Below are 27,448 nucleotides of genomic sequence, written 5' to 3'. Positions count from 1 at the left end.
TGAATTCAACAAAGAACATAAAAACAGTGATAAAGAAAGCAGTAAAAGTTATGGTTAAGCATAAGTAATATCAATAATACTAATTCCTAATAAAGTATAACCATAATTTTGTTTACATAACACTCTAGAGGTAAAATTCAGATTATTCTAAACAAAACATGGATGATGGTAAGTGGGGGGGAATCTTAAGGGGAGAAAAGTCATGTGGGCATGGTGATAGGTTCTAGATATTGAAATTTTCTCAACACTAACTTTTAAAAATATAAGTTTAAGTGTTATTGCTTAAAATATGAGTAACTACTAGGAAAAGAAAAATACATATGACTCCAAAACCAGTTTTTTTTTTTTTTTTTGAGATGGAGTCTCGCTTAGCCTCCCAGGCTGGAGTGCAGTGGTGTGATCTCCGCTCACTGCAAGCTCCACCTCCTGCGTTCAGGCCATTCTCCTGCCTCAGGCTTCCAAGTAGCTGGGACTACAGGCGCCCGCCACCACGCCCAGCTAATTTTTTGTATTTTTTTAGTAAAGACGGGGTTTCATCATTCACAGGATGGTCTCGATCTGCTGACCTTGTGATCTGCCCGCCTCGGCCTGCCAAAGTGCTGGGATTACAGGCGTGAGCCACCGCGCCCGGCCTAGATTTTTTTTAAAAACATAACAAATAGAACTCACTATAAGTTATCAGGGAAATAAGCAAACATCAGTTGTCACAAACAATGGGATGTGTTCAACTTTCCTTTTTTTCTTTTCGAGATGGAGTCTCGCTTTGTCACCAGGCTGGACTGCAGTAGCAGTAATCTTGACTCACTGTAACCTCCGCCTCCTGGGTTCAACTGATTCTCCTGTCTCAGCCTCCCAAGTAGGTGAGACTACAGGCGCACGCCATCATACCCAGTTAATTTTTTTATTATTATACTTTAAGTTCTAAGGTACATGTGCACAACGTGCAGATTTGTTACATGTGTATACATGTGTCATATTGGTATGCTGCACCCATTAACTAGTCATTTACATTAGGTTGTATTTTACTAGAGATGGGGTTCACCATGTTGGCCAGGATGGCTTTGATCTCCTGACCTCATGATCTGCCCGCCTCAGCCTATTAAAGCAAAGATTCTCAAATCTATGCCTTACAGTTTCGTTGTTGTTTTTAATCCACCTGAACTCAGCATTAGCTATTTGTAGTGAACAGCTAAACCAAAATTACATGCAAAGACTGAAAATAAAAGTAATAGAAAAGATATACTGAATTTCAGGTAAACCTGGAAGATGGAGCACATACATTTATCTCTACTCTATCCTGAAGCCTCACTCAAATGGCACACATTAAACAGTCCAAACTCACAGAGACAAAGATTGCAGAAGAAGAGATAACAACAATCAAAACAAATTTTTAGAAGATGTGAAGTGGGGGAATTATCAAAGCTGAAAAAGATAAATATCAAGTGCTTATATGGGGTCATGCCTGCAAAATCAAACCACACTTCAGAACTCTAGAAGCCATACTGCAAAACCCCTTATCAAGAAAGCAGGCTTAGGAGTGGGCCTGAAAACAGGGCATTTGCTGCAAGTTTAATTGAGAAATACCGAGTGTTAATGTGAGTGGTGTTTTATATCTTAGGATGGTTTCTTGGTACTGAAAAATATTTTTAATAACTTTTTTATATTAAAATTTTTAATACTTTAATTTAAAATGTTAAGCTTTAAAGTCACACATTTCTGGATGCAATGTCTCGTGCCTGTAGTCCCAGCACTTTGGAAGGCTGAGGTGAGAGGATCACTTGAGGCCAGGAGTTTGAGACCAGCCTGGGCAACATGATGAGATCTCATCTCTGTAAAAAACGAACAAAAAAAAATCAGCCAGGTGTTGTGGCACATACCTGCAGTCCCAGCTACTGGGGAGGCTGATGCGGAAGGATCACGAGCCCAAGAGATCAAGCCTGCAATGAGCTGTGATTATGCTACTGCCTTCCAACCTGGGCAACAGAATGAGACTGTATCTCAAAAATAAAAAAATAAAAATAAAATCACAAATTTTAAAACCTAGATTTCCTGAAGCCTTTAAATTCAACTTACAGCCTTATTCATCTATTTATAAATATAGGAAATAGTATATAAAAGCATTATCTTTCAGTGAGTGGTCAACTTCACTTGTAAACACTAAATTAAATTTGCCTTACACTGTCTTAATTACAAACTTGTTTTGTTTTTGTTTTGAGACAGGGTCTTGCTCTGTCACCCAGGCTGGAATGCAGTGGCATGACCATAACTCATTGTAACCTTGAACTCCTGAGCTAAAGTGATCCTCCCACCTCAGACTCTTGAGTAGCTAGGATTAAAGGGATGCACCACCACACCCAGCTAACATTTTCTATTTTTCATTTTTTGTAAAGACAGAGGTCCCACTATGTTGCCCACGCTGGTCTTAAACTCCTGGCCTCAAGCAATCCTCCAGACTTAGGCTCTCAAAGTGCTGAGATTACAGGCATGAGCCACTGTACTCAGCTAAACTGATTTTTTAAACAGGTAGAAATTTTAAACTGCATTTAGAAATTTAATATATTTATATTTATAAAATATATTTAGTTTTTAAAAATAACCTAACAACACATTGCTAAGAACGTATCCCCATCATTAATTGACACATGACTATATTTTATAAAGAGCACTTAAATATCACAAAAAATTCATAAAATTAAAATTTGATAGCAGAAATGTTTTCTAAATTAGTGAAAGGATGGGAAAATAAAGTTGGTGAAATCCCTCTGAAAGTAGAATCAAACAAAAGAATGTACAACACTCTGATGAATGTTTGACTAAAAGTTCCAGAAAGAAAAAAAAAAGAAGAAGAAGAGGGTGGAGAAAAAATTGCCAAAGAAATAATACAAGAAAGCATCTCAGACCTTAAGAATATAACACTCTGTATTTAAAAGAATTGCCATAATAAATGAGAAAAAATGAAAACAAAGACACATCGTCATGAAGTTGTCACTGTATTTGGATTAAAAATGGTTTATAAAGCTTCCAAAGAGTGAAAAAAAGTTTAATAAAAAGTTTAATAAAAAGTTAGGAAATCAAATGGTAGTCAGGCTTTTCAAAAATGATATTAAAAACTAAAAAGAAATTAATCAATGCTTCTAAAGCACTGCAAGAAAATTCTTTCCAATTTAGAATTCTATGTCCAAACAGAAGGGGGATAAGATAAAGTAACTATACATCCACAGAAAATCTTTATTATTATTATTATTATTATTATACTTTAAGTTCTAGGGTACATGTGCATAACGTGCAGGTTTGTTACATATGTATACTTGTGCCATGTTGGTGTGCTGCACCCATCAACTCGTCAGCACCCATCAACTCATCATTTACATCAGGTATAACTCCCAATGCAATCCCTCCCCCCTCCCCCCTGCCCATAATGGGCCCCGGAGTGTGATGTTCCCCTTCCCGAGTCCAAGTGATCTCATTGTTCAGTTCCCACCTATGAGTGAGAACATGCAGTGTTTGGTTTTCTGTTCTTGCGATAGTTTGCTGAGAATGATAGTTTCTAACTGCATCCATGTCCCTACAAAGGACACAAACTCATCCTTTTTTTATGGATGCATAGTATTCCATGGTGTATATGTGCCCATTTTCTTAATCTAGTCTGTCACTGATGGACATTTGGGTTGATTCCCAGTCTTTGCTATTGTGAATAGTGCCGCAATAAACATAAGTGTGCATGTGTTTTTATAGCAGCATGATTTATAATCCTTTGGGTATATACCCAGTAATGGGATGGCTGGGTCATACGGTACTTCTAGTTCTAGATCCTTGAGGAATCGCCATACTGTTTTCCATAATGGTTGAACTAGTTTACAATCTCACCAACAGTGTAAAAGTGTTCCTATTTCTCCACATCCTCTCCAGCACCTGTTGTTTCCTGACTTTTTAATGATTGCCATTCTAACTAGTGTGAGATGGTATCTCATTGTGGTTTTGATTTGCATTTCTCTGATGGCCAGTGATGATGAGCATTTTTTCATGTGTCTGTTGGCTGTATGAATGTCTTCTTTTGAGAAATGTCTGTCCATATCCTTCGCCCACTTTTTGATGGGGTTGTTTTTTTCTTGTAAATTTGTTTGAGTTCTTTGTAGGTTCTGGATATTAGCCCTTTGTCAGATGAGTAGATTGCAAAAATGTTCTCCCATTCTGTAGGTTGCCTGTTCACTCTGATGGTAGTTTCTTTTGCTGTGCAGAAGCTCTTTAGTTTAATGAGATCCCATTTGTCAATTTTGGCTTTTGTTGCTGTTGCTTTTGGTGTTTTAGACATGAAGTCCTTGCCCATGCCTATGTCCTGAATGGTATTACCTAGGTTTTCTTCTAGGGTTTTTATGGTATTAGGTCTAACATTTAAGTCTCTAATCCATCTTGAATTAATTTTCGTATAAGGAGTAAGGAAAGGATCCACTTTCAGCTTTCTACTTATGGCTAGCCAATTTTCCCAGCACCATTTATTAAATAGGGAATCCTTTCCCCATTTCTTGTTTTTCTCAGGTTTGTCAAAGATCAGATGGCTGTAGATGTGTGGTATTATTTCTGAGGACTCTGTTCTGTTCCATTGGTCTATATCTCTGTTTTGGTACCAGTACCATGCTGTTTTGGTTACTGTAGCGTTGTAGTACAGTTTGAAGTCAGGTAGCGTGATGCCTCCAGCTTTGTTCTTTTGACTTAGGATTGTCTTGGCAATGTGGGCTCTTTTTTGGTTCCATATGAACTTTAAAGCAGTTTTTTCCAATTCTGTGAAGAAATTCATTGGTAGCTTCATGGGGATGGCATTGAATCTATAAATTACCTTGGGCAGTATGGCCATTTTCACGATATTGATTCTTCCTATCTATGAGCATGGTATGTTCTTCCATTTGTTTGTGTCCTCTTTTATTTCACTGAGCAGTGGTTTGTAGTTCTCCTTGAAGAGGTCCTTTACATCCCTTGTAAGTTGGATTCCTAAGTATTTTATTCTCTTTGAAGCAATTGTGAATGGAAGTTCATTCATGAGGAAAAGTTTTCAATTAGCAATAATCACATCTCGGATAAACCTCTTTGGCTACAATACTGCCACTGCACAAAGCTTAGAAAATCTTAAAAAATGTATCTCTTCTGTATCATTTATCAGGAAACTATTGAAGAATGAGCTCATTCAAAATGCAGGAGTAAAAGGGTGAAAATACAAGATTTAGAGTATAAAGAATCCAACACAGGAGTGCAGGCCTGGAGAACAATCATTCTACATTAGAGCAGGAGGATAAGAGACTCTGCGGGGAGGGGTGATGGATATGTGTTACATTTTGATCATGAGGAAAATAATATTCAGAGGAGTTCTATATTTGCTTTGGAGGAAGAATCAGTGATGAAGTGAATAATGCAACGTTTAAAGTGACACCATTATAAACTGCAAAAAAATGAAAAGTTTGAATAAGAAAGGAAACGTAATCATGTTCTTGCTTTGGCTCAATAGTGAAAATTCTTACATAATCATAATGTAAGTTACTTGGAGGCTTACTTCTCTCATTTATAAAATGGGTAAATGAATAATAATAACAGTCACTCTGATAAAGGAATTAATGAATATAAGCACTTAAAGATATTCCTGTAATATAGTAAATACTCAATAAATATCAGCTGTATTGTTAGCTATGTGTGACGAAAATACTGAAAACGTATCAAAAGCTATGATACAACTATATTGAGAAGAGCGAGTTCTTTTTTCTTAGATAATAATGAGTCAATAACCATATAAGCATATTTTTTAGAAATCAGGGGGTAAATACTATATAAAACAGCTAAAATAATTGAAAGTAGGTATCATTGGAAGTAGTAGCAGGGGAAAACTAGGTACTAAGGTTTTTTTTTATAATCCTTTTAAGAATATTTGACTTTCTAAAACTACTTGCAGTTTTTTAATTAAAAATAAAAATAATTCTAAAACAACAGAGACAAACCAGGAAAACACTAAAACAGAAGTATGTGTGGCCATATTTGACAATATCAAATTGAAATTCAAAATGGATCAGAAAGGATAACCAATTACCATGAATATGAAACTATCATGAACCATTATATACATAAGAATGTAATAAAACTATTAAAAGTGAAAAGGTAATTTGACAAATTCTCAATTATAGAGTGAAGTTTTAACAGACCACATATTAGTTCATTCTTACACTACTAATGAAGACATACCAGGGACTGGGTAATTTATAAAGGAAAGAGGTTTAATTGACTCACAGTACTTATGGCTCAGGAGGCCTCAAGAAACTTATAATCATGGTGAAAGGGGAAGCAAACAGTCCTTCTTCACGGGACAGCAGAACGAAGAAGTACCAAGCAAAAAGGGGGAAAAGCCCCTTATAAAATCATCAGATCTCATGAGAACTTACTCACTATCACGAGAACAACATGAGGGTAACTGCCCCCATGATTAAATTATCTCCCACTGGTCCCTTCCACAACATGTGAGGATTGTGGGAACTATAATTCAAGATGAGATTTGGGTGGGGATATAGCCAAACCATATCAGACCACTCTCCAAAACTGACAGATAAAATGGAACAAAAATAAATATCAAAAATAAGAAGTTTGAATAATATGTTTTCATTTTTTAAAATGTAATTTAATAGTTTTGCCTCAGAGAAGTTTATACCTAAAAAGAATACATTCTTTTCAAAAACTAATGAAGCATTTACAAAAATTGATCATTTATTAAGGTCTCAATGAAATTTTTATAAAATTTAAAACATAAAAGCCAAAATCTCTAACATGTAATCCAAAATTAGAAAATTAATAAGTGAAGAGAGAAAACAGCTATCAGATTGGCAATGTTAAGCCTTTTGTAAAATAACTTTTGAGTTAACAATAAGCAAAAAGAGACATTATATCTCAATAAAGAAAAGAGAAAGAATGCACCTGAAAGAATAAAAAGGTAAATCCAAGAAAACACTGAAAAGAAAGAAAAAGAAAGGAGAAATTTGTGCTGCCAGATATTCAAATTGAACAATAACTGTACAATGAATAAAAGAGAGTGGTACTAACTAGAAACTCTAGCAATACATCCAAGCCTATATAAAGGTGACACTTCAGTGTGGAAAGGATTAATTATTCAATAAATAGTGTTTGGATCATTGGTTAACTATTTAGGAGAAATAAAGAGTAGACCCTCACATTATATTATTTGCCAAAATAAGTAATTTTCACTTAGATTAAAATTTTAAATGTTAAAAGAAAACCATGTAAGTTTTAAATATATATAATCTAGGGGTGACTGGAACAGTCTTTCTGGCATAAAACCAAAGACAGCAATAGTAAGGAAAATATTGAAAGATTTGACAGTAGAGTGTCAAAAATATAATAAATAGAATTAAAATCAAACTACACACTGGAAAACTATATGCAGCAGAAAAATAGTTAATAACGCTAGTATTCTAAAAGTTTATATACTTCAGGACAAAAATAACCAATATCCTTACAAAAACTGATCAAAAGACCTAAAAAATAATTCACCAATGAAGAAATTTTTCCTCAATAAACATTTTAAAAAGTATAAACTTATTAGGAATTTAAAACATGAATAGTTAAAAAAATACCAGTGATATGCCATTTTTTGTTTGGGAAAATGGCACTCACACATTGCTGTTACGAGTTAAAATTGGCACAACCTTTATAAATAGTGTTTTGGCAGTAGATATCAAAAGTCTTAAAATATGTAAGTCTTTTAATCAAGATATTACACCCTAGGAAATTGTCATAGGAAAATAATGTGAAAAAAATTGACAGTAAGATATTTATTACAACGCTGTTAGGAAAAAATTAACAATCTAAATGTGCACCAATGGTAAATTAGTGAAGTAGATGATGATGCAAATGGATTACAATGTAGCTACTCACAATAACAGCACTGAAATGTATTAGTTCACATATAAACATATGCATTGGTAAAGAAAACAAAAAGATTATGTAAGAATTTATACTCTCATTTATAATTTATACCTGTTCTGTTCTCATATGTATGCTAAATGTCTAGTACATAATAGCTCACAATAACGGTTAAGTACACAAACTGTAAAAAATAATTGCATATATTATATACCTAATCACATATAAATAATTACAAATGTTAATTATATAATTAAGAACCTAACTATAAATTTAAATGTTATATGTAAGATAAATTTTACTCATATAAGAAGATAAGTATGCTATCTTGTTAAATAAAAAGATAAAATACAAATTATAAATATGGTGAATATGCCTAGAAAACCAGATTGGAAGAAAAGTTTGATTTCTTTTGGTAATAGAATTATCATGGATTTTATTTTTCTTCTTTCTATCTTTTTGTATTTTCCAATTTTTTGGCAATGAACTATTTGTAATGGGAAAAAAATATTTTAAACAAGTTGCATATTTTGGAATACTATGCATTTATTTTAAATTATATTTTAGAAGAATATCATTAACGTGAGAAAATGGCCACAGTATATTATTAAATAAAAACAGTCATTTGGAATATTACATTCAATATGGTTCTGATTACGTGTGGACATACACACACAAAGGCAAGAAAACTACAAGGTTATATTAAAACCTTTTAATTTTTTTTCTAGATATTAACATCGTTTTCATTTCCTTCTTAGCAATTTTCTGTATTTTCCAAATTTTCTACCAAAACAAATATATCTTTTGCAATCAAAAGAAAGGGACACAGGAAGGGGGAGGAAGAGACATTTTTATTTTTAAAAATGGAAAATATATGAATGGGTTGAAGGTCAAGCCATCAATCCTTAACAGATTTTTCTCAGCTTTGTGGGAATTCATTCTCAATGATAAACTTATTTTTCCTTCAAGTACGTATTTTCTACAACTGTTCATGCTTATGCCTCTGAACACTATTAAAATATTAATGTATTCTTCTCATGTTGTTCTCTCATGTTGCCCACTCTCTATCTGAGCAATAAATCTATACTTTTCCAACCTCTAAAAGAGCAGGGAAACTTGCCCAAGGTGACACACTGCTTGTTGGTGGAGTCAGGACAGGACTAGAACACAATAGTCCTGGCTCCCAGGCCAGGATTATCCTCTTAGGAAACAAGTTTCCAAAATCTATTAAGCAATGTTTTAATGTTTGTTCTTTACATCCTTCAAGTCAGCAACAAGGAAAGTTTTGACCATTTCTATCATGGGCCCAATTCCAAACAGCCTCCAAGGGCTCCTGCCCTGTGAAGAGAGGAACACGATCATACAGTAAACATCGGTGTGGCCCACAATAGTGGGTACCTAAGGAATGTTTAATAACTACTTTTTACTGAATTGTTATCCTGTTTCATTGATGGAGGCAAAGCCTGCAGATGAATTCAAAACCAGGAGAATCTAGCTTTGGCTGTCACTCACAGTGTCTCTCCCTATCCATATTTGACATCCCCTAGAATCCTGGAAAGCTTCCCAGCACCATGAGGCTGATACACTTAGGCAGAAACATCAACCATTCACACTTATTCAAGACATATATACACTTCACACACATAGCATTCTGCCAAGGTCCCTCCTCGCAAAAACAAAAACAAAACAAAACAGATTTTAAGAATCTGTCAGATCCATAAATTGTATGTCATCTAATAACCCCCAATAAGTTCTAAAGCATATCAGATCGGCCTTTCAAATGGTAAATTTCCATGAACTATTAATGAAACGGCATCGCTCTCTTTTTTAAATTTTCTTAACTCCTGCATTTGAAATCCAATCCAACTTAGAACTCTTTAAACATCAAACCCAACTTCTCATTCACAGTGAACATGACGTCCAGAAAGCATCATTAGCCTAAGTTAGTAAAGAAATGTTTGCTGCTGTTTCTTCCCATCATAGTAAGAAATGCTGCCCAATAGGGAATGATTAAAAAGTCCATATGCCACATGAATCTCATGAATATACCTTTTCCATTGCTCTAAGTATCAATCCTATAAAGAAAACCAATACTGTGACTTAATGTTCTTTTCACTTTGCCAAAAACTTCTCCCAACCACCACACACATTTTAAAAGGCAGTAAAATCTAATTAACTTCTTTGCAAACCAGTGTAGTGTTTACATCTCAGTGTATGTATACAGGCCATTTTAATCTCCATCCAAAAGAAGGAAGAACACAAGGCCTGGGTGTCTCTCTCGCTGTGACTTCTACTACCATATTCACAATCATGTTACAAAAAGAAAATTAGCAATACCCTAAAATAAAGAATTCCACTGCAAGCTTTTTAATCCATCATTAATTTCCTCTTTACTCATAAAACAGAATTTCACATTTTGGAGTGTAAGAGTGCTGAGCTAAATATCCTTTTATGTTTAAGAAAGCAGATTAACTTTTGAGGAAATCATCGTTTCTTGTTATAGAGACAAAATAGTAGATCAAGGAAAAAATATACTAATTGATGGCTTTCTAAATAAAGCATGATCGTTGAGTAGTACTAAATTGGTTGTCTTGTGTGTCAAATTAATCTCTTCATTATGGGGAACCAGGCTGGCTATTTTGTGCTTCAATCCATCTTTAAGAGCAGCATTTTGATTAATCAAGTTAATGATGACAGTTTTTAGCTAGTAACAAATGATACATTTATTCAGGCCCTTTTTCAGATGATCCAAGCTATTGTGAGCAAAAGAAAAAGAAATTGAAATTTGGAAGATTAGATTAGTATGCCTAGTGTAAACTCTACACTTACTCTAGCAAATGAGATCAGAAGTAAGCATTAGTTAATGAGTAAATCTCCCAAGGAATCTCCACCATAAAAAAAATCATTATCCAACAGAGCATGCAAACTGTTACAGATATTTTATGTTAAAGAACACATTAAAAGCTACAGATTTGGGCTAACTTAAAGTTTATAGTTTTCAAAACCAAAATGGCCAAATACTTAATTTCAACTCAGCCACCCATAAAGTGACATTACTAAAATCAGAACTGTTTTTAGAACACTCCTCTCGAAAATAACTGTCAATATAGAATGAAAAGGCAGCTCATTTGCCCCCCTTCATTTAAGGTAAGTAGGTAACAAATTTGGATAGTCCGATCTATCAATTTATAGCAAATGTTCTAAATACAGAGGTTGGCAAACAACAGCCCAGCCCATAGGCCAAATCTAGTCTGCCAACTGTCTTTATAAATAGTTTTATTGGAAGTAGTCACCATAGTTCATTTATGTATTGTCTATAGCTGTTTGCACACTACAATAGCAGTCAAGTTGAGTTCTTGCAACAGAAACTACATGGCCCACAACACCTGAAATATTTACTACTGGCCCTTTACAGAAACTCTGCTAGCCCCTGCTCTAATATATTGTTTTTCAAATTTTTCACAGTAGAAGTCTTTCAAGAAAAATCCTACAAGAAAGCCTAGCAAATAAGACATTTGAAAGCAATATTTTATTAGTATACATTACTTTTGTAAAGTAAATTGTATAACAATTACCTAATATGAAGTCAATCAGTTTTGTTGAACATAGAAAAGGCAGGTTGCAGTCGTAACAGTAACTTTGTTTTCTGTTCGAGGTTATTTTGTTTTTGTTTTCTGGGTTTTTTTCTTTGTATTTTGTTTTGGTTGCAGAGAATTGATTCACACAGATAAGTGGTTGCAAATAGTAACAGTTTTTTAAAGCTCCCTTGCAAACTCAGGATACTCTGCAATTAAAAGATAATAGAAGTTTTATTCCAAGAAACTGCACAACTTAACCCCGCAGCCCAAGTTAACACATTGCTCATCTCCAGGGTTTAAAATTCAGTACCTAGCACATTTCTTATTTTTGCTTTGTATTGCCATTTTAAAAACAGATTAAGTTTAAAGGAATTTTTAGCTTGCTGTGAGTGTTACATATAAAGTACATAAAACTGCCAAGTTTTCTCTTCCCACTTCTAGAAAAATCTTTCCCCAAATTTCAAACATGTGATTTCAGTAAAGCTTTCATATTTCCTGATGATACCACCTTCCCAGTCACAATAATTGACTCAAGCCAATCTAATCATAGCCCCATCTCAGGATTCTTTTCCTAGGCATCAGAAAGACGACATTTCACTTCCTCTTTGATGTTGAAATGGGGACATATGAGGCCTGAAGTTTGCCAGGGGTGGTACTTTTCAGTCTTGTAAAAGAAACACATATAAAAGAAATATACTGAATAGACAAAGAAAACAGAGGTAGATGGGAAGACAGTCTTAGTGGCACTGAAATCAATGCTTCCAGTTGTCCTTGAGACCTAGCTGTATCACATCCTCTCTGTGTTTTAATTACAGAAGCCAAGAAATTCCCACATTTCTTGTCTGTGGTGGTTTGAATAAGGTTTGAATTGAGTACACACACAATTGACAAATACACACAAGCATAAATATTTTAATAGCAAATGTATGGGTAGAAGTCTGTAAGAATATATATGATAGTGGATACTTGTCATTATTTCTGGCTACTCACTATATGAACCTCTTTCCTAAATCTGGACAGTCCTCCTCCCCCTTATAAGTCTCAGTGGGAAGTAGAATCAAGTCACACTATATACGGTGAAATAATAATAGCTAACATTTTATATATGCATCAGGAAGCATTCTAAGCAATTTACCTAGATTAACTTACTCAATTTTCCCTCCAACCCCATGAAGTAATTGCAACTATATTTCTATTTTACAAATGAGGAAACTGAGACAGAGAGATCAAGCAACCTGCGCAGAGCTACAACCAGTAAATAGAAGAACACAGTTGTAGCCCAAGAAATTTGGTTCCAGAGGCACTACTCTAAAACTCCTCTTCATTTTGTCTCTGAAAATCCCAGATCATTCTTTCCAAGTCCTTGCTGCATCCAGGCTACACCAATCCAAGTACCCATCCCAGAGTTGCAGGGACCAGGAAGATCTGTATATTTGACAGTGGTGGCAGGTGCAGAAGGATCACATTCCTGGGAAGCAATGATTGCAGTGCCAAGTCAACGTCCAATTTCTACAGCTCAGCACTATCAGTGGCAAGCCTCAGCACCTATCACACAGTGCCCATGACAGTGATATCCTCAGCATTATGCTGGGTATTGCCTCTCACTTGCCTCCTGGCTGCACAGTCCTCAACTTGGTTCTGAAAGCTACCCAATATCTTCTTAATATACTCTTTTCCTATTTAAATCAGCCAGCATTTTCTATTAGTTGTAATTAAGAACCTTGACTTATGAAATGTATTGCTAACAGTGGTTACTCCAGAGAAGTGGATTTGGGGAATGGTAAAATTTTTTGTTACTTTTTACATTTCTATATAGAAGGACGATGTCTGGACAGAGATGGGTTCTAGAGCAGTGTGGAGAGTGACTTTGAAGAGGGCAAGACTACACAGAAGAGGACCTGTGAAAAGTCAGTTGCAATAGATTGCAACTGAGGTTCACTTTCTAGGCTTTAAATAGGGTTGTGGTAAGATAAATGGAAAGAAAGAAACAGAGTTGAGAGCATTTTGAGAGAGCATTTGGCAGAACTTGGTGCCTAAATTGACATGGGAGAGGATGTAAAGAAGGCTGTCAAGGCTGAATTCCACGTTTCTTATTTCGGTGACTGAACAATGGTGATGCCACCATCTAAAATAGAATAAAGAAGTGGGAGAAAGCTTATAAAAGAAGATAATGAATGCCAGTTGCTCTTGCTGAGTTCTGAGAACCTATGAGATATCCAAATAGAAGTAGCCAACAAGCAGTTGACATTCATGGATTCCAGAGGGTCTATAGACCTAGAAATATAGACTATAGCTCATCTTTATAGATATAGCATATCAGCATTAGGTGATGATAACTGAAATCATGAAAATGAAGATCATCTAGGAAGTATGAAGTGTGAAAAGAGCAAAGATAAGGAAATAAATGGATTTCAGGGAAACATGTTAAGGACAAGCAAAGAAAAATTTAAAAGGTCTTATGTAAGAAACAAAGAAACAGTAGTCAAAGAGGCTGACAGAGATCAATTAATGTGAAATATCCAGAATCCAAAGGTGTACAGGACCTCAAAAAAAAAAAAAAAAAAAAAAAGAAAAGAAAAGAAACTGATCGACTATATCAAATTCAACAGAAAGATCTCATAAGAAAAGGACTGAGAAATGTCTGTGGATTTTGCAATTAGAATGTACCTACAAAGTTCATAATGAAGGCATTTCTAGAAGTGCTGGTCTGGAAAGTGTCTCATTTACAAAACATATTTAAAGACCTAGAACTTAAATGCAAGTAGCAATATAATGGCATCGAGAAAAAAGTCAATACAGCGGAAGTTTTGATTTGATTGTCCACATTACAAGTAATTAGGTTCTGATTCTGGATGAGGAAGGCAATTCTTTACATCTTTTCTGTAGGCTCAGAACCCATGGAATATGTTTCCTCACACAGCTGAAGGAATTATAAATAATCTACTCTTGAATATACACACACGCACTCTCCTGTTTTTATTACATTTTAAATAAGACTTTAAAATGCTAACTTATCAGAAATACACTAGAGGAAAAAGAAACAGCATGGATGTAACCCTCTACTAATGAGGCACTAATGCATAATTATTATAATACACGTACTTCTCTCCACAGACGAATATTTATAAACACTGAAATCGTCTAGTTTGCAGTGAAGTCTTATGTACAGATTATTTTTCTCTTGTGGTTTGTCCTTTTTTCTTATTGTGGTAATGTTTAATGAATTTCACAGGCTCTGCTCATTCTCTGAAAATACTGAATGAACTTGTATACATAATAGGTGCTGCCTTCAATGAGTATGTAGAGATGAGATATTAAACACACCATCATCAGTACCAGCAGTCAGTTGCCTTCATTGTAAATACTCAGAGTTCAGCTAAAACACAATATGGTAAAACAAAGCTGGTCGAATTAAGTAATTTCAACAGATGGTACCTAGGGAGGGGATCAAGGGAAGCATATATTAAAGTAATTCAGATTAAAGACTGATAAGGTTTGAGGGAATCCATTAAATAGCACCCTTTTCTCAGCCTGAGCTCTGAGCCAACTGAGAGCTAAACAAGAGACGGAGATCAAAGTATCAGCAGTGTTACCAACAAAGACCACTCTAGGTTGAAGGACACGGTTTAAGTATGCACCAACAATCACTGGAAGTAAGTGAATTCACTCAGCCCCATCAAGTGCTGAAACGCAGTCCTTTCTGGTCATCAAGGTGATCAAGCTTTGGAGAAAAATATTCTCCAAAGACCACATTTCACATCGTGTAAATATTACTATCTGTTCATTTAATTTCTCTCTCTTTTTTTTTTTTTTTTTTTTTTGAGACGGAGTCTCGCTGTGTCTCCCAGGCTGGAGTGCAGTGGCGTGATCTCGGCTCACTGCAAGCTCCGCCTCCCGGGTCCACGCCATTCTCCCGCCTCAGCCTCCCAAGTAGCTGAGACTACAGGCGCCCGCCACCACGCCCGGCTAGTTTTTTGTATTTTTAGTAGAGACGGGGTTTCACCGTGTTAGCCAGGATAGTCTCGATCTCCTGACCTCGTGATCCACCCGCCTCGGCCTCCCAAAGTGCTGGGATTACAGGCTTGAGCCACCGCGCCCGGCCTTTCTCTTTTTTTTTTTTTTTGAGACAGAGTCTCTCTATCGCCCAGGCTGGAGTGCAGTGGCGCCATCTTGGTTCACTGCAACCTCCACCTCCTGAGTTCAAGTGGCTCTTCTGCCTCAGTCTCCTAAATAGCTGGGACTACAGGTGCCCACCACCATGCCCAGATAATTTTTCTTTTTTTTTTTCATTTTTTGATTTTTGTTTTTTAGCAGAGATGAGGTTTCACTGTGTTGGTCATGCTGGTCTCAAACTCCTCACCTCAAGTGATTTATCCACCTCAGCCTCCCAAAGTGCTGGGATTACAGGCGTGAGTGACCATGGCTGGCCTAGTTCATTTAATTTCTACTAATAGAAAACATACGTGGAAAAGCAGATTAGAATGTATGCTTCCTGTAAGTAGTTGAACGCACACACACACACACACAGTGGGAGAAAGTGGCTAGGCTTTTCGTGCCCAATTCCTCTTCCAAATGCACTAGTGAGATAATTCACTGTACCTCTGTGGGTTGGAGAAAGAATTAGAGCAAGAGAAAAATTCCCCCCATGAAAACTAGGGGATTGAGCAGGAAATGACTCCCATTTCCCATTCCCCTAATAAATACACATGATTATTAATTGATTGCAGTAAACTTTGCTTTTTATCAACTGCAGGGTGGGTATAAACATGTTGCTATATACTTCATTTCTCTTTGGTCCTATCTGCCAACATTATGATTATATCTACAGATAAGCATTGAAGACATATATACAGACTTATTGGTAGGAACAGGGCTTTAGCCTGGATCATAATTTCCTAAATAAAGATCTAGCTTCTGACTATGGAAAGTTAACATTGAGAAAAAGCATTACCCAAATTACATTCTGCATTGTGTAAACACCACCATCCATTCATTCAACAAGCCTTTATTGAGAATCTACAATATTCCAAACAGTAGGTTAAGCCATGAAGATATAAATATGAACAATTTAAATAAAATTCCTGACTTCTAAGAAAGAATTCCTCCTAAAAAAATTCACTTCATCAAATAATGCTACCAAAATATTAAAAGCTCAGTATCCAAATATATAAGAGAATGTAGCATACGACAACAGTAGCTTCTCAAAACCAAGAGGGACAAGTTGGACTACAAAATAAGGGGTGTTGAGGTATCTGGACGTCCATCTGGAAAAAAGCAAACATTTAATCACACCCTACACTTTCAGTCAGATTAAATTCCAAATGGATCAAAGGTCAGAAAATATACAAAAGTAAAACCCCACAATTTCTAGAAGAAAGCACAGGAAAATATTTTAGATTCTTAGAATGAGGGAAGTCTTTTTACTTGTGACTCAAAATGTAAAAGCTGTGTTCTCACCTGAAGATTTGACTAGGGAAAGATCCGCTTCCAAATTCCCTCCTGTGACTGGCAGAAGTCCTGGCAGTTAGCCTCAACACTAGCAACCAAGAGAACAAGCCTCTGCTACTTCCGGTCTCTGACCTCTAGACCCTTTTTCATAGAGCCCACCTGGTTAGGTCGGACCCACCCAGGGTAATCTCCCTTTTGATTAACTTTAAGTCAGCTGGTTAGGAACTTTTATTACAACTACAAAAATCCCCTCACGTCTGCCATATTCTCCTAATTAGAAGTCACAGATTCTGCCCTCATTGGAGGAGAGGGGTTTACACAAGAGCATTACTCAATGGGGATCAGGGTGTGTCTGCCGTATCTCCCTAATATATAAAGATTTCCACTCAACACTAATCATTAGACAAATGCAAATCAAAACCACAGTAAAATACTATCTCACACCAGTCAGAATGGCTATTATTAAAAAGTTAAAAAATAACAGATGCTGGTGAGGTTACGGAGAGAAAGGGATGCTTATACACTGCTAGTGGGAATGTAAATTAGTTCAGCCATTGTGGAAAGCAGTGTGGTGATTCCTCAAAGAGCTTAAAACAGAATTACCATTTAACCCAGGAATCCCATTATTGGGTATAAACCCAAAGAAGTATAAATCATTCTACCATAAAGACACAGGCATGTCTATGTTTCTTGGAGCACTATTCACAATAGGAAAGATGTGGAATCAAGCTAAATGCCCATTAATGATAGACTGGATAAAGAAAATGTGCTACATATACACCATGGAATACTACACAGCCATAAAAAAGAATGAGATCATGTCTTTCGCACCAACATGGATGGAGCTGGACGTCATCATCCTAAGCAAACTAATGTAGGAACAGAAACCCAAATCCCACATTTCTCACTTGTAAGTGGGAACTACACAACAACACATGGACATAACAAAGGGAACAACACACACTGGGGCCGACTGGAATGTAGAGGGTGGGAAAAGGGAGGGGATCAAAAAACTACCTACTGGGTATTATACCTATCACTTGGAAATGAAATAATACGTACACTGAAACTCCATGATATGCCATTTACTTATGTAACAAACCTGCACATGTACTCTTGAACCTAAAATTAGATTTTTTTTAAAAAAAGAGAAAATTACAAGTGTAATTTTAAAAACATTTAATTTTAAATGATTTTTTTAAGTTCCAAGAAATCTATGAAAAGAAAATCCAGTGGAAAAACTGGAAAAAAAATGAATAGTTAATTCCGGAAAAAAAATATACAAGTAGCTCTTAAATATATGACAAGATGTTCTATCTCATTTATACAAACAAAAAAATGCCTTTTTAAAGAATACCTATCATATTGGCAAAAATCTAGAACTGTTCATGTATTCTCTATGGGGTAACAGGTACTCTCAAACATTGCAAGCAGAGGTTTAACTGTGTCTAGCCCTTATAAAGAACAATTGGTAATTGGCAATATCTATAAATACATATCCCCCGACCTTGAAATTCCAAACCAGAAAATTTACCTTAAAGATCTATCAGCATGTATGTGAAATTATATTGATTTCAGCAATATTTCTAAGAGCAAAATATTGGAGACAATGCAGACATAGCTATCCAACAGGAGGTGAGTTAACTATGGTCCATTTATATAGTGGAATACTGCATAATTTTAAAAAATGAGGAAACATTCCAAATACTGCTATGGAAAAATTAATGTAGAACAGTGTATTTAATAGCTATGTTTTTCGTAAAAAAAAAAAAAAAGAAAAGAAAAATAAGAATATAATTTGTATTTGCTTGCAAGTGCATAAATTTTAGAATATGTGGTTCTACATCTGGAGGTGATATGTATGCATATATATATGTGAATAATAGACGATCAGTAGGTAGGTATGTAGATAGAGGATTGATAGATGCAGACTATTTTACATCTCATATCTTATGGTTGCTTCTCTGCTACCATCTAGTCATGGCCAAACTTCTAGTTCCAAATTCAGTCAGAACTAGAGTTGTATTATTCCAACATTCAACATGAAGAAATTCCATAGGTCTGCAACAGTAAACTGGCTATGACTGAATCCCCAATTACCCAAATTCACCATATTAATACTTTGCATGCATTTTCACCCTTTGCCTATTCTTCAAGGTTTTGTAGTAACCCGACTATTCACCTGATGAATACAAGTTATATGCCTGATACAAGAATGGAAAGGGACTTTTTACCATTACCTCCTAGTTTGCTCAACAAGTAATCTCTTAATGAATACTTCTATAGAATTTTACAGTCATAAAAAATGCTTTTCGGATGCCTGCAATTATCTAAAATAAGAAAATTTGGCAACTTGAACTCACGTATTTATCTCTGTTTCCTCTTTTACTCTATTAAAATAACAAAAGAGGAATCAGAAGCTATGAATCCACAAGGACAAAGAGAACAGGAAACGAGACAAAAACAGGAGAGGGATATCTTTCTATCTCACTTTAATACGAACAAATTATAACTCATTTCACACAACTGAAAACCCTACAGCCTGAGACTGCAGAGGGAAAAATCAAGAAAATGTGACTTTATTCATGTCCCCAGAACCCTAGGAAAGCGTCAGAATTCAAGAGAAGTTGGGTTGATAGTTTAGCCAAAACTTTGTTAGCCAAAGCCTGTGGGCCAGCAGCATAGGCACTCTTCAAAGTGTGTTAGAAATGCAGAATTTCAGGTCCCATCCCTGATTCCGTCCCTACCCAATCAGGCCTACACTTTAACAAGATTCCCAAGTGCTCTGTAAACCCCTTAAAATTTGAAAGGCAGTGATATAAAGAGCAGTTCAAATCCCAGAATTTCTCCCACATTCCACGGAGCCATGCAACTGCTCCCTCAACCCTAGATAAGAGATTTTCTTGATGATGTTGAATCGAAGAGGTCCCAGATTCAGGGACGCTGGCATCGCTGAAGACATCAGTGAAGCAACGAAGTACAGGCATTCCGCTCGTCTACAAGAATAAGGCCCACAGTGCCCTTATCCTGTTGAGCAACCCAAAGTCTAGCAACAGCCTCCCATTCCCAGGTAGAATGTCTGAAATGTTTCTATGGGGGAAACCTACTAGCCCAGAAGAGAAGACCTGCACATACTGACATGGGGAGAATCCCGATTAAGAGTCACTTCATCAAGACTATACTTTCAGGGATCATTCCTACAGTGCACTACCAGAGAAGTTTCTGTGAACGTGCAGAGCACCGAAAACCATGAGCAGGAGGCGCAGCGTTCTCTCCTGAGCATGAGCCCGGATCTTGGTGTTGCTTCGCTGCGACTGCCACTGGCCGTTGATGATCGTTCTTCTCTGGGAGAGTAAGAGAGGACACAGTTTGAGTGGTTCCCATTTTTTTAAAAAAAGAGTCACCTCATCACCTTAGCATCCCTACAGTAAATAGAGAGTAAGGCACACAAGTCTGATTCCAATCAGAGTGAGGAGTAGTTTTTCAGGTTTTTTAATACAATGTGCCTTCTCTCAGATTAGTTTCTAGCTCAGCACCAATAATAAAAAAGGGAAATACTCCAACCCAAGCTACATGTGCAAAGATGTTCACTGAAGCATTGTTTAGCATGAAAACTATATTTAAAAAATCAGTAAAAAAAAAAAAAATCTGGTTTAAGAAAACTAGGTCCCTGTGTGAAATGCAATACTACAAAACCATTACAAAGAATGAAGTAGATCTATATGTGTCCATATGACATAATCTTCAGGGTATGCTGAAAAGTGAAAAAAATAAGGTACAGAAGGATAAATATAACAGACTAACATTTCTATTTAAAACATGTATGTATGTAAGACATTTCCACCTACATATACACACAAATATATATGCTTGTACTTGGAAAGAAAATGTCAAGTACATTTCTGAAAACTGTTAACAATACCTAAATCTGGAGAAAGGAATTGTGGACTTGGGATGGGAGAAAGACTTGTGTTTTATTGCATCCATCTAATTTTTTTACCATATGCATGTATTTTCCCATTTAAAAACAAAATATTAAAAGGACACTTTTTAAGTAGTGTATTTTTATCTGAAGCATTAGCTACCATTAGAAATGAAATATTCCCAAATCTGTATCCCTTACCTAAAATTATCTCCTGATAGTTAGACACATAAAATTAAAACTCAACAAGTCCAGAACTAAGCTTCCAATCTGATTATCTCAACCGTGACTGGCACCACCATTAAACACGTTTCAGTTCTTCTATTTCCTAGTCTGACCACCCTTCATCAGGTCTCTTGAGTCAGAAACCTGGAAGTCATAGAAGACTCCACCTTTTCTCTCACTACTTACCTCTAATCACCAAACCAAATGCTGTCAATTCTATCTCCTAAGTACCTCACAAATCTATATCCAACGTACCATCTACTCTGCCTGAACACACACAGTATTTATACTTCTCCCAGCTCACTCTAATCCTTGTTACTAACTCTCTGCATCTAGTGTCTCTTGAATCTAAATTCCACACAATTTCCAGAGTGGTCTGTCAATATTCCCCAGTTTGATCAGATCATTCTCCTACTTAAAACCCTTCAATAGCTATTTGTCTTCTTCAGAATAAGGTCTAAATTACTTGGCATATCACACAGTTGTGGCCTCTGCCTGTCTCATCTACCACTGTCTCCACTTTTTCTCCCCCCCTCACCGCAATACACAAACTACCACTCCAAATACTTGCAGCTCCCAGTTTTATCACGCCAAGCATATGTTGTTTCCTCTGTCTTTTTTTCTTTTCTTTTTATTTTTGAGACAGGATCTTGCTCTGTCACCCAGACTGGAGTTCAGTGGCTCAATCATAGCTCATTGTAGCCTCAAATTTCTGGGCTCAAGCAATCCTCCCACCACAACCTCCCAAAGTAGCTGAGTCTACAGGTGCACACCACTGCGCCAGGCTAATATTTTTATTTTGTTTTAGAGACAGGGTCTTGCCTTGTTGCCCAGGCTTGTCTAAGACTCCTGGCTTTAAGTGATCATTCTTTCTTTCTGAAACATTTTTGCCCCCTTTTTTACCGAAGTCTCATTATTTCACTTGGTACCTCTCCTCTGATTATGAACATTTTTATACTACTTCTTTTATTTTCCTATCCTCAGATCCTCATTAAATATGCTCTCATTAAATATTTGTTGAATAAATGAAGCAAGTTAGACAAGCCAGCTGTCATTCTAACGCAGGTAATAACTCTTTTAGCTTATCATAAGTTCCTCCTTAAAAACAACAAACCCTTATGGCTTCGCATTGAAAAGAAAACGTATCTTGTCAATGCATCTTTTGATTCTTACCAATGCAAGCTGCTCTCTTAACACATCTTAAGATAACTTGAGTGAATACGGTTTTACATTGTGCCTTAAAAACTGAAGCGTTCATTCTACATGGAAAGGCCCACTGAGGGACACTACTAATGAGATGTGACATGGAAAAAATGACTCAAGTAAGAAAGTAACAGCTTTCAGCCAATTCAGATTAATACATATAAATTGCAAAAATGCTGAAGAACAGTTTATAGTTTACGTGTGGTTTGTCCCTTAAAGTTGCAACTTATAGGAGGCCAGGAGTGGTGGTTCACACCTGCAATCCCAGCACTCTGGGAGTCCAAGGCAGGCAGATCATGAGGTCAGGAGTTCGAGACCAGCCTGGCCAATATGGTGAAACCTCATCTCTACTAAAAATACAAAAATTAGCCAGGCGTGGTGGTGTGCAATTGTAGTACCAGCTACTCGGGAGGCTGATGCAGAAGAATCGCTTGAACCCAGGAGGCAGAGGTTGCAGTGAGCCTAAATCATGCCATTGCACTCTAGCCTGGGTGACAGAGTGAGACTCCATCTCAAAAAAAATTATAATAATAAAACATCGCAACATATAGAAAAAATTCCAATTTATCTAACCAAGGAAAGGTTAGAGATAATGGTAAATAATGTTTGCTTGAACAATGGAATCAGGAAAAAATTTTAAATTATATAAAGCCTTTTGTGAAATATAAAACATTCAACTCTCAACTCATTTTCCTATTGCCTAAATGTCCTGTACTTTCAGAAGTATTCTCCATCACCTTGATGATATTCTTTTGTATGCAAATTTTATTTACCTGAATTATTAATGCTGCTTTTGTTTGTACCTATATCTTAATTCTTCTCTCTTCATTCACCTGTCATGAGAGTTTTGATTCACATTTCAGAAAATCATGAACAAAATATTTCTTTGGGAAGTAGGGTAGTGTCACCAATGTTTTTGTACTACTAGAGGTTATTCTGTTTTTCCAGTTTTAAAAAATGAGCATTTCTTCTTTTTATAAACTGTCAAACACTGAAATTAAACTTTAAACTGTACTGAATGGATAAAAGATAGATTTTTAAGTATGGATTGTATGTCAGATGAAAAATATAGTACATAGAGACTCCAGCGAGCAAGCAATTCACAATATAAAATATATGCCTTCAGGAAAAATTCCTCAGGCCGATAACAGTAAATGGCAATTAGTAATGCTCATGAGAGTATTATTTTAGTCATACAGCCAAAATCTTTATTTTTTCACTAGCATCACACTATACAGCATACCATGTCTATGCTGAAAACCTGTTTGATTTAGTCAGAAGTTTTGCTGAAGCAAAAGTTGTGGATAGAAATACTCAAGGGTTGAGATTATAGCAGGACAAATTCGTCAACTTTAGTTGAAAAGGAGGTGGAAGGTTCACACTCTCAGATCTTTAAAAAAAATGTACTTGTAGTTTGCTCTCTTTCATTGTACAATAAACTAAAATGTAATTATTGAAAAAGAAGAGAAAGCAAGTCTGTCTTTTTGCAAAAGTTTCTTGAAAGTCTTTAAGGAATAACAATGTCTCACTAACTCCCACTGAAATCCCAGATTCAACTGAGACATTAGGAGACCATATGCACAAACACTCTGTGATTTCAAAAAGACAAGCTCATTGGGAAGAAAAAAGTTCTCTGTCTTTGATTTCTTTTAGAATGATAAAATGAAAGGGACATTAATACATATTTTAAGCCCTGTGAATTCACAATGGGGCTTCACAATAAAGAGGTAAAAACCTTTGAACTAACAAAGGTCCATCACTGTGCACTTTTTTTCTCACAAGTCCCTTGTAAAGGAAATTACGCTAGATTGAGGGGCCAGCTGGCTTTCGCCACTACACCTTTAGTAACATAACACATTCTCAGACTGTATCAATCCACCCAGAATCGACCACATCATTGACTCCTCTTGGACCGCTCCTCTTATTGCATACTGCTGTTTTCAGTCCAATGCCCTGTGAAAGCATTCTCTCACTGGCTTACATCTGAGTGTCTCTTTGTACTAGCCCAAAGCCTGAAGTCAACAAACTCCATTAAATTGATTAAAGTAGTCCTAGAGACTACCGAGGCTTTTACACTGCCCTTAGATTAAAGACAAAAAAAAAAAAAAAAAAAAAAAAGGGCTGCTTCTTCTGAGGATGTTTTAGTTCAGGTTGGAGGATTTGGATGAGGTGTTGAGTTCTGTAAGTCGTATGTTTTGTTTTGTTTTGTTTTGTTTGGGAGGGTTTGCTGGATTTATTTTATTTTCTCTGTAATTTTCAAAGAGGTCAACAAAAATATGAATGCTCTTAGAAAAAGAGAGAAGGCTTTTATTACAAATGATCTCCAATTATTCCTTTGTTCCCAAAGACAGCAATTACAGCTGCTGAAATTGAAGAAGCCAACACTGTGTCCTGAGGAAGGATTTATCATGCGCCCTGGAAAAAGAGCCTTACATTAAGTATCAGTCATTTCCCTAAATTTAACTCAACGGAAACGGTTCCTCAGTCAAATTCAAACTCGAAAGGAAAAATTGAAAGGCAAAAAAATCAAATAGTATAAGCTGTGAACTGATCATAAACCCACAAAAAATCAAAGAAAGTGAATGAGACATAGCACAATTGAGTGTTAATTTTCTATGACACAGGTAAATGTATTGCATAGTGGTTGCAGGAGTTAAACATCCTGGTTATCTGACTAGATTCACCAATGATTTGACCTCGGGAGAGTTGCTTAACCTCAAAAGCTCGTTTCTTATCGGTAAAAATGAGGATGATAGTATCTACCTTGTTGCGCTATAAAGATTTTAGAGAAAAGGGACCAGGCACGGTGGCTCATGCCTGTAATCCCAGCACTTTGGGAGGGCGAGGCGGATGGATCACTTGAGGTCAGAAGTTTGAGACCAGCCTGGTCAACATGGTGAAACCTCATCTCTACTAAAAATACAAAATTAGCCAGGTGGGTTAGTGCACCTGTAATCCCAGTTACTCCAGAGGCTGAGGCAGGAGAATCGCTTGAACCCGGAAGGCAGAGGTTGTTGCAGTGAGCCATATTGTGCCATTGCACTCCAGCCTGGACAACAGAGCAAGACTCCATCTCAACAACAACAAAAAGACTTTAGAGAAAAGGTATCTTAAGCATTTAGCACAATATCTGTAAAATACTACACACACAACACATTTTTTAAATTATTGTTATTCTATATGAGATATTTTCTGGAGTTCAACAAAGCAAGTTTAGAAGCAGTAGATGGTATTATCTGTGACCCTATGCTAAGCCCCCAAAAGACCTGGATTTTAGTTCCACCTGAGGCATTTATTTGCTGTGTGACTGTAAGCAAGTTTCAGAGCTTCAAGATCTTCATCTGTAAAAGTAAGGAGTCAAACTAAATTGGGAATTTGTATATCCAGATCTCTTCTCCACAGCACCAGTCTATATGTTCAAAACTGAATTACTGCTATTTCTTCCATCCCATTCCACATAGCCAAAAGAGAACTTTTTCTCTCCTAAACCCACATCTCAACCTAAATTCATGACCAAAGGGCAAATTCTCCTATGGGTGAGATAATATGGATTTTCTCTAGTGTTATTCTTCGCTCACAGTATTAGCATCATCAAATATTATCTTAACACCAGTCACAGACCACACTGATGTTCAACCTACAATTAAAAGAAAAATTGAAAATAATTTGAGATTTACACAAGTTCTACTTCCTTTTTGCAATAATCTTGATGCATTTTTAACTCCCTATTTCAGTAAATGGTACTGTTATTCATCTAGTCCCTCAGGACAAAAACTTTGGAATTACTATTAACACCTATCTTTTATTTCATATTCCATACCAAATCCAAAAGCAAGTACTGTTGGCACCTACCTACAATATATACCCAGAATTTCACCATGTCACCTTAACATCCACACTTACCTTTCTAGTCCAAGGCACTGTCATCTCTGGCATGGATTATTACAATAGTCTCTTTCCTGATGGATTGTACAATTACAATTTACAATTACAAAATAGCCCTCTTATCTCTGATAATGCTTCTCCCCTTAAAAACCTACATGGATATGAATAAAGCTGTAATACCTTTCTTTTGGTCAGTGTTTTTTTAAGTATACCTTTTCGCAACCTCTCTTACATTTAACCTTTCTGTATCTTTATGTATTTGGATCCTTTGTTCTTTGTAAGCAGTATATAGTTGGGGTTTGTATTCTTATCCAGTCTTAAATGTCAGTCTTTTATATGGAATATTTAGTTCATTTACTTGTAATACAATTGTGGATATAGTGGGTTTATAACTATGACTTTACAATCTGTTTTACATTTTATATTCTGTTTCATATTTTTTTTATTTTCCTTTCTTTTTTGGATTAATCTAGTACATTTTAAAATATTTTCCTATGTTAATTTGTTATACTATCATTTTCATTGTATTTCATGGTATAGGAATATAGATTACTTAGATTACATCATATATTCTTGAATTATCACATTCTAGTATAAATTATTACTTATATCACCTTCCAATACTGCTAGAACCTTATAACACCTTACTCCTATTTAATCCTTTTTTTACTTTTTGCATTATTTTTGTCATGCATTTTGGTTATATATCAATTTAAGACTCCAAAAGACATTACTTTTATTGTTCTATACAATCAATGTTCATTTGTATTTACCCAGATATTTTCCCTTTCTGGTATTTTTCATTCCCTCTTCAAGTTACATGCTTCTCTCTGAAGAGCTCCCTTTGCTATTGCTTATTATTATTATTTTTAGTACAGGACGGGTAGCAACAAATTTTATCCATTTTCATATGTTTGAAATTGTCTTTATTTCACCTTAATTTTTCAAGTATATTTTCACCAGGTATAAAATTCCAGCTTGGCAATTATTTTCTATCAGCATGTGAAAGACGCCGTTTCATTGCCTTCTGACTTCCAGTGTTTCAGTTCAGAAGTCAGATATAAGTTTTACTGATGTTCTTTTGGAATATAGTCTTTCCCTGACTCCTGTTAAGACTTTCCTACTATTTGTTTTCAGCAGTCTTACATATAAAATGCTGGGTATTGTTTTTATTGTATTTATCCTACTTGAATCTATGGATTCACGTTTTCCATCAGTTTTGGAAAATGGTTAGCTTTTTAATCTGAATATTGTTTCTATTCTACTCTCTCGTCTT

At 35.8% G+C, this 27,448-nt stretch overlaps 1 long non-coding RNA gene, 1 other non-coding gene and 1 pseudogene across 2 annotated transcripts in view; 1 reads left to right on the top strand and 2 right to left on the bottom strand.

The window, feature by feature from the left end:
• Positions 1 to 27,448, bottom strand: part of LOC105482835 (uncharacterized) — a 326,837-nt gene that overhangs the window by 278,717 nt on the left and 20,672 nt on the right. Inside the window, exon 2 of the long non-coding RNA XR_987916.2 lies at positions 11,487 to 11,695. This is a non-coding gene — a long non-coding RNA (uncharacterized lncRNA). The remainder of the gene's footprint in view (positions 1 to 11,486; positions 11,696 to 27,448) is intronic.
• Positions 4,983 to 5,112, bottom strand: LOC112426901 (U4 spliceosomal RNA; annotated as a pseudogene).
• On the top strand, positions 20,110 to 20,315 carry LOC112426900 (small nucleolar RNA U3). Its single transcript, XR_003018292.2, has one exon. It is a non-coding gene; the product is annotated as a small nucleolar RNA U3 (small nucleolar RNA).

The sequence above is a fragment of the Macaca nemestrina genome, chromosome 1 (assembly GCF_043159975.1).
Source record: "Macaca nemestrina isolate mMacNem1 chromosome 1, mMacNem.hap1, whole genome shotgun sequence".
Taxonomy (NCBI): Eukaryota; Metazoa; Chordata; class Mammalia; order Primates; family Cercopithecidae; genus Macaca; species Macaca nemestrina.
The sequence above is the reverse complement of the archived record's forward strand: the minus strand, read 5'-3'. Positions and strand labels throughout refer to the sequence as shown.